Consider the following 8,005-nt stretch of genomic DNA (forward strand, 5'->3'; position numbering starts at 1 on the left):
CCTGCCAATTTTATTTTGGCCATAACTTGGGTGATAGGACTTCAAATATGGTCATGTTTTAGTCAAAATGATTGGAAGGATATGAATGGAGCCATTTCTCATGTTAAAGCGTCAAAATTCTATAGATTTTAGGAATTTTTGTACTTGTCTTTGTTTCATAGGTAGACCTTATCAAACTCTACGTTTTCTTATGACCATGGATTTTTATCAAATAGAGTTTGTGGGTCCTTGGTTTCCTCCCTCCATCCTAGAGGTATATGGTCATATGAAGGTGATCCATGATTAGTTAGCATCATGGTCATAAGGTGATCAATAAGTAAAAATCGATTGCTACTATAGTTTTAGTCAAGTTCCTCATGATCATCGCTCGAACACAGTCGCTCGATGTTTCGACTTACTCATCTTTCTCTAAAAGCTTTTAAAAAAAGTGCAAGCAAGTGCATATTTAAAATACCCCTAAATTCACATTTTCATATTTTTTGTTTGTCCCTCTTCCATACATATTCATGTTTAATTTGGAGTTTAAAAGCCCCTTCCACACATGTACAAACCATAATTATATTGGTAAGTATTTTTTGAACCCCTTCTTGTAAGAAAATGGCACATGCATCTGCAAATAAGCAATTCCCCTTCCTTTAATGAAAGTATTATCTTACAATTTGTGGTGATTGACCACGCCCGTTCCCTGAGAAAAGAAGAAAGTGCTAATTCTAGAAGTGGACATCAAGACGAAGAAGATACTGATAAAGTGGTGATCAATATAGACACAAAGGTTGAGAAGGTGGATTCTAAAGAAATAGAAATTATAGGTGTTCCAAAAAATGGTGAGGCATAGTGCCACATGTACAAAGTAGATAGTCATGTGGCAAATGAGTGTTGTTTGGGAAGGTATTGTAACATTTGCTCAATAGACATGCGATCAAGATGATTTCCCACTACAAGCAAGTGTGGTATTGACATAGGTATTTCCAAATATTGTTACAAGATCACAAGGAGTGTTCTAGATGAGCAAAAGAAGCAAGCAAAGTGAGGGCTTTACTAGACAAAAAGAAAAGAAAATGGTAAAGGAAACAAGGATGACCTCAAAACAAAAAGGACCCCTAACCAAAGAGGACTTGTCATGTTAACAGCCATTGAATGACCAACCAATGGGATAATATGAATGAATGAATGGAGGGGGGGAACAATTTTTGGAGAGAGTATTAATCTAACCCAATCTAAAGGACCATTAATCTAAACCCAATCTAAAGGATCATTGGAGAAAAAATAGATCAACTCACCTTGGGTCCTATTAGATGTGTCTCCATCAACCAATTGATAGAAACGTTCCCAACTATGCAAAATTCTTTCAAAGTGCACTCATTGGCCAACAATCTATAGCTACACCCCTCATAGCAAACCAAAATGGCAATCTAAAATGAACAACTACCATGATTGACATCAAACTTTAGAATCACATAGTTAGGGGAGCGCTCCTTGATGGAGGCATAGCAATATACATAATCTGTGATGAAGTGCAAAAGTGGATAAATTTGAAGAGCTTGATTCAGCCGTAAATTTGTATAACATATCAAAGATTCATGATGCCTATAAGCATGCTCCAAGGATGTCCACATCAAGATTAGTGGAGACTACTTCATGGTCACGTTGTCGTGGTTAAGATGGAAATCCAAGAAGGGTATTTGATGCTATTGGGACAATCATGGTTGAAGGGTGCTCATGGTTGAAGGGTGCCAAGGTCCTCCACAATTAGGTGAGGAGAGACCCTCACAATTTCTTAAGATGGGAAGGACATGCAGAAACCAATGGGTAATCACACAATCTAGATAAATTGTAAACTTGAATGCCTGAAGGTGAAAGAGTCCTATGTCCTGGGCATTTAGGAAAAGCTACTCGCACTCAACATTGTTCTTGTTGCTATGATTGTTGATGCTATGCGAGTGGTAATCAAAAGGCTAACAGAAGCCAAAGAGATCCACATGGAACTTCCAAAATGGTCCATGAAAGATGGACAAATAAAAATCCAAGAGCAATGAGTGAACCAAATCAGTCAAGTGAGCCAATAATAGTGGACAAATCACGAGACACCAAGCAATTAGAGAAATCAATGTGGGATCAAGTGAAGCACCAAATTTGGTCTAGATCAATGAAGATCTCACCAATGGTTTCCTCAAGGAACCCAAAGTACTTTTCAAGAGTACAAAGCAATGGACACGGTGCTGAAAATGATTCTCTGAATGAGTATTGAAAGAATTGGGATACTATAGGCCTACCAAATGGAATTCAAGGCCACATTAAGCATACTCCATTATTGTTGGCATTTGGTCTCAAGGAAATCACACCAGTGGAATTTCTTGTGCCAAAGCTCAAGGTGTCTATACAACACACAAATAGCCAAGAACAAGCCATTCTGAAAAGATTGGACAAGAAGTCAAAATTCGAGAATTGAGGCTAAGGACATGGCTTGGACACAAGGTGTTAACTAGTGAAGGAGGAAGGCATGGCATCGCCACCACATCAAGAAATGAACCCCAAGATAGAATGCTTGTATAAGTGCACAGTGCCCCACTAGGTGTGATGAAATGAAGTCTACATCGTGCATGGATAGGTCCATATTGGATCAGAAAATTCTTCAACAATGGGGCCATCATGCTAAAGTACTTAGAAGTGAATGAACTACCAAAGTGAATCAATGGAATGAAGGTCAAATTGTTTTGGCCACAAGTGTAGTTTCCTCTGGCAAAATTCTACGAGGAAATCCTGAAGTACCACTTCTTTTCTAACCCTCAACAAGGACTTGCTCTCAATTTGAAGTCCAACCTGCCTAGCTCATCGTTCATGTCAACCTCATGGGGCTGTCCCACTTATCTATATTTGGTAAGGTAGCTTGCATTTCCTCTTTTTGTTTCTTTGTGACACTAAGTGGGAGGGTCTAGATGTTCAATCAAGAGTGGATTACATAAAAAACACCTTGGCACACATTCAAAGGAGAAAGAATTGGCACCTGCTCATACCAACTGCACCAACTTTTGCATAAAAAACACATTGGCACACATTCAAAGGTGAAAGAATTGGCACCTCCTCACACCAACCGCACCAATTTTTGCATCAGATGGAGCATAGCAGATTCCATAATCAATTTCACCTAATCTAAATACTCCCTCACAATAGCAATCCTCTTCTCTAAACGTAGGCAAAATAATCTATTATTTTAAAAAGAAGCATAGCCGCTGAGAACTAGCCTAAGCTGCCACACAACAACCCTAGCTCCACCGCATGAACACAAAAACAACTTACACTCACATAACACCAATCCCAATGACCACCAATACACCTAGTAATATGCCATTGTTAGACCAACATATATTCTCACACCAAACTAAGACAATAATACAAAAGAAATGATCATATAACCAATCCAATCTAAACATCCCATGCAAATACTATTAACACACAAAAGATACTACTAACACACCGAACAAACTAACATACCAAGCCCACTACCAATCAACCGCTTCACCCTATTACAATTAGCTACTCATGGACCCACTAATCAAGCCTTGAAGAAAGAACAATCAACGCAAAAAAGGAATGCTACTACCACACAAAGCAAATAAATGGCATGCCAATAGAATCAGCATAACAAGCCAATAATAGATCGACAATGAAACCAATGAACTCTTCATATACTCATAGACCAAGCCTCGAAAAGCGGAAAAATAACTTACTATCGTTGGTGAAAAATATATCTAATATTAGATGATGGTGGTTCCCAAAAAAAGGAAGCTTGAAGATTGCACATAATTGCAAAGATAACATGCACAAAGCTAGCATATGCCTAACCATATAACAGACACAGCTCACAACAAAGATGACCAAGCAAAGAAACAAAGCCTTAGAATGACACTAAAGCAACTACTAAAAGAGAACACACCAACTTCCCATGATGACCATACCCAAGTTAGAGACAAAACGCATAGAGCCACCATATACCATAATTGCAAAGATAGTGTGCACAAAGCTAGCATATGCCTAACTGTAACTGACATAGCTCACAACAAAGATGACGAAGCAAAGAAAAAAATCCTTAGAATGACCCTAAATACAACACTCCAACTTCCCGTGATGACCATAACCAGGTTAAACAAAACACATATAACCACCATATACCATAATTGCAAAGATAACATGCACAAATCTAGCAAATGCCTGACCATAACTAACGTCGGTCACAACAAAGATGACCAAGCAAAGAAACAAAGCCTTAAAATGACACTAAAGCAATTACTAAAAGAGAACAAACCAAATTTTCACGATGACCATACCTAGGTTAGACAAAAGCCACGATAAAATCAAAGAAACGAAGAAAGGAAAATGAATTTTTTGGATGCTTTGGTCTTGTGAAATATCACTTCACATGAAATTTATGTTAACGACAATGGATACTTGAATGATTTCTCACAAAGTTACTTCACTCGTTTAGTCCACAATTTCCTGTCAAAATTAGGTTTGCATTTGTTCCCTCAATGCTATCTCGTTGAAACACTAGTTCGAGTCACAAGTAGTAATTATGTAGGTTGTTAGGCATCATTTTGTATAAAATATGATCTTCTTTCACCCATATAAACGTTCTACTACTCCACTCAGGTATCTAGATCAATATAACACATACAAGAAACACAACAATGTATAATTTGAAGTTGCTAAGTTTAGCTAGCATATTTTAAGATCCATGTAAAACAATCATCCAAATCAAGATGCCCATGCTCAATGACCATGATGGGCATAGACAATTCAAAATCTAGGTACAAAATAGGTTGTGTATCATCCAAACATGCCACCCCAATCATGTCTTGTAAGAAGTTTGTGTGCCTTTAGATCTACCATTACCTTCTCCTAAGTCTCCAAGTATTTGCCTTAGTCACAAAACTAATGATTGTCAACCAAGATGCTCATGACAAATTAAGAAGACACCAAAGTGAGAAAATGGTATTGCATTTACCAAGAAATAGACATGGGCAAAGATTTTATAAGTGGCCACTATACGAGTAGTCCTCATATGCATTTATCCACTACAATGTGGCTCTACAACTACTCCATAATGAAAAGACATACGGTTAGAGATCCCATATTTGTTATTCCTAGATTACCTATGCATACACTCAAATTAAAAAAGGAACACCAAATGCTTAGATGGAGTATTAAAGAAGTCTAAATAACATGATATGTCATTAAATTCAATGAAATGACAATTTTTGGTGACACATGGTGTTGTCTTGTCCATGTAGTGTCAAGACATTGCATTTCCATAAACATGGACATAGTCAAAATTATGCTAGTTACCACATCCAATGAATGGAAAAGATTTACAAGTCTTTGTGGGGCATGTAAGATATTATAGAAGGTTCATTCTAAGTATGAAATGATAGCCAAACCACTATGCAAGATTTTTGTGGAACTCTTTTAGATTGAAGAATGTGATCAAAGCTTTGAACCCTAAAGTGGAGATTGGCTAAGAGCACATATTGGAGAATTATAATTACCATGTAGAAATGTATGGACCTAATTATGCCATCAAAAGTGTCCTTTGCTAATTACGCAAGTATCTTCATAATGCACTCAAAATGGAGATGGTACAAGTGGTGCCTTAGGGCGAAGATCACATTTGGGTGCAATGATCTCTAGAGACTAATGAGTTAGGATAATTGGGCTATGCAGAAGCCCCCAAGGGTTAGAGGTGGAAGCTCTAACAATACACAAGAATAGCGGTCGATGAACAAGGGAACCTTAGGTTTTATCCTTGGGGATCCTTGCAAGGCCCCTTGAGCTTAGCAATTCTGAGAAGGAAAGCTGGAAATTGTCATTAGTCCCTAAAAAAGAAAGCATCCAAGTGAAGCTTAGTCATATGCCTCCTTGGCCATCTTCCTAGAGAGTAATAATGACCAATTTTGCTCGCATGGTCAATGAAGTAATCCCATTGGATTATGTTTCCAATTGCTATGAGCCTATTCGATAAGTTTGTGCATAATTTTACAAGGTTACTGCTAATTAGGAGACAGCCAACGACAAGTTGCATGTTGAAGAGCTCAATACCAATCTCCCATCCCCAGTGGTGTAAACTCTTTCAATTTGGGTACATATTGGGTACATAATAGAATGAGAGCCTCTCTCTAGCCTTATGTCAACTTGGACAAAAATGCAAAACCAAGCTTGCCAAATTCACTACAAAAGATCAAACCAAATTCATTATGGGAGATCACACCAAGCCATTCCTTGATTACACATAGCCCATCAAGGAGCTTCAATCCTTTTGATCTTGCCAAAATGCTCAATAGCATTTTGGTCACAAGTATGATACTCAAGGGAGGGTGGATCTTGTGAGGGCTTTAATGGGATTCGTATGCTCGCTTGATTTGTAGCTCTTTGTTGCTTCGACTGACCTTGCAACTTGCCCCTACAATTCAAATTTCTTACATTTCTTTAGCATTTAGGCTTCTAATCTTGCCATCACTATGCAAATCCTTCACCCTTTTGTTGCCTTTGCCTCCTATTGTGTAACTTCATTACATTGCTTCAACCTTTGTCTCAGCTAGGCTATGTTTTGTGACTATGTTACATTGCTCTGCCATTCATCTAGGATTGGCTTCACTATGAAACTATGTTAAATCATTAACAACATTTATCTTGGTTGGGCTTGACTTGACAACGACTTCACTATGCTGCTAAGCCTCACTACTCCATGCTTCGGTTGTATCTCCTTCTATGCAACTACATTATGCCTCTACAACTCCTTGGCTCTAGGCTCAATTGAGAACTATGTTATATTGCCTCGTCTCACCATAGGCTCACACGTGTGTGACTATTTATCAAGTGAGTTCACATCCTTGGCAACCTAGGATTCAATGGTGGCTCTATTCCATGATTGGTGCTGCCTGATTTTCCTCCTGTAGTGAAGGTGATTTCCCATAACTTACACCTTAATAGTCATACTTGAACTACTCTTAATCAATCTCTAGGATAGATGAAAAATTATATGTCCTCCATCTCCATTTTGGGCACCTTGCCTTCCAAAACAAGCCTAATCTACCTAATTAAAGGTGTCTTTGCTAAGAAATCAGAATTTGGTCTATCATCTACCACATTGTCTTCCTCATATGGGGGCTCACAAGTGAGGCACTGATAATGAAACACTCACATGTGAGTTAGTGATCTATAAACCTCCTCTCATTGACTCAATGTGGCCAAAGCTTGAATGAGATGCTCCATTTGCTCATGAGACAAATCCTTGATAATACTATCAAATGAATTTTCCTATGTTGGGTAGTAGATCAACTCTATCAAATCATTCTTGATTAGGTCCTTGATGAATGAAGTGGTACTGAGTCCCGAAATGCTTCATCATAGCATGGAGCACATGCATCACTCATGATCACAATGCAACTCTATCATAGTAGATCTTCACTCCATCACTTTGGAAAACCTTCATGTCTTCTAGAATCCTATTGAACCATAAAGAATTTCATGAGGCTTATCGGTACTTTCCCTCTCTTTAAGATAGTGCAACTATGAAGTGCTTTCTTATTGAGCCATGAGATGGCCCTAACACCTAGCACAAAGTAATATCTAGAATTGGACCATCACTACATGTCCATCACAATACCCATAATTACACTTTGGTAGGTGATTTCGTATTCAATGGTATCCAACATGCAAATGTAAATGAATTGAGCAATCTAATAGAGAACACAATATTGGGCTAGTTATTGGCTAGATGTTGTATACCCTCAACTAATTGTCAACAATATGTAATATCTGTTGATTTAAAAGAACATTAAGATAGAGAGAAGGTCAAGCCACCATTCCGCATATGGTACCAATACCAAAAAAGGATGTAGCGGCAATGCCTAGCCATCCTTGGATCCTCTCTCAAAGGAGATATAGAAAAGCTAGCCTCTAGCGCTTCTATGCTCTATGCCCAAATTTCCCATTGGCATAAAAAAACAAA

The sequence above is a fragment of the Dipteris shenzhenensis genome, chromosome 25 (assembly GCF_047967505.1).
Source record: "Dipteris shenzhenensis isolate YYH24624 ecotype China chromosome 25, Dip_SZ_1.0, whole genome shotgun sequence".
NCBI lineage: Eukaryota > Viridiplantae > Streptophyta > Polypodiopsida > Gleicheniales > Dipteridaceae > Dipteris > Dipteris shenzhenensis.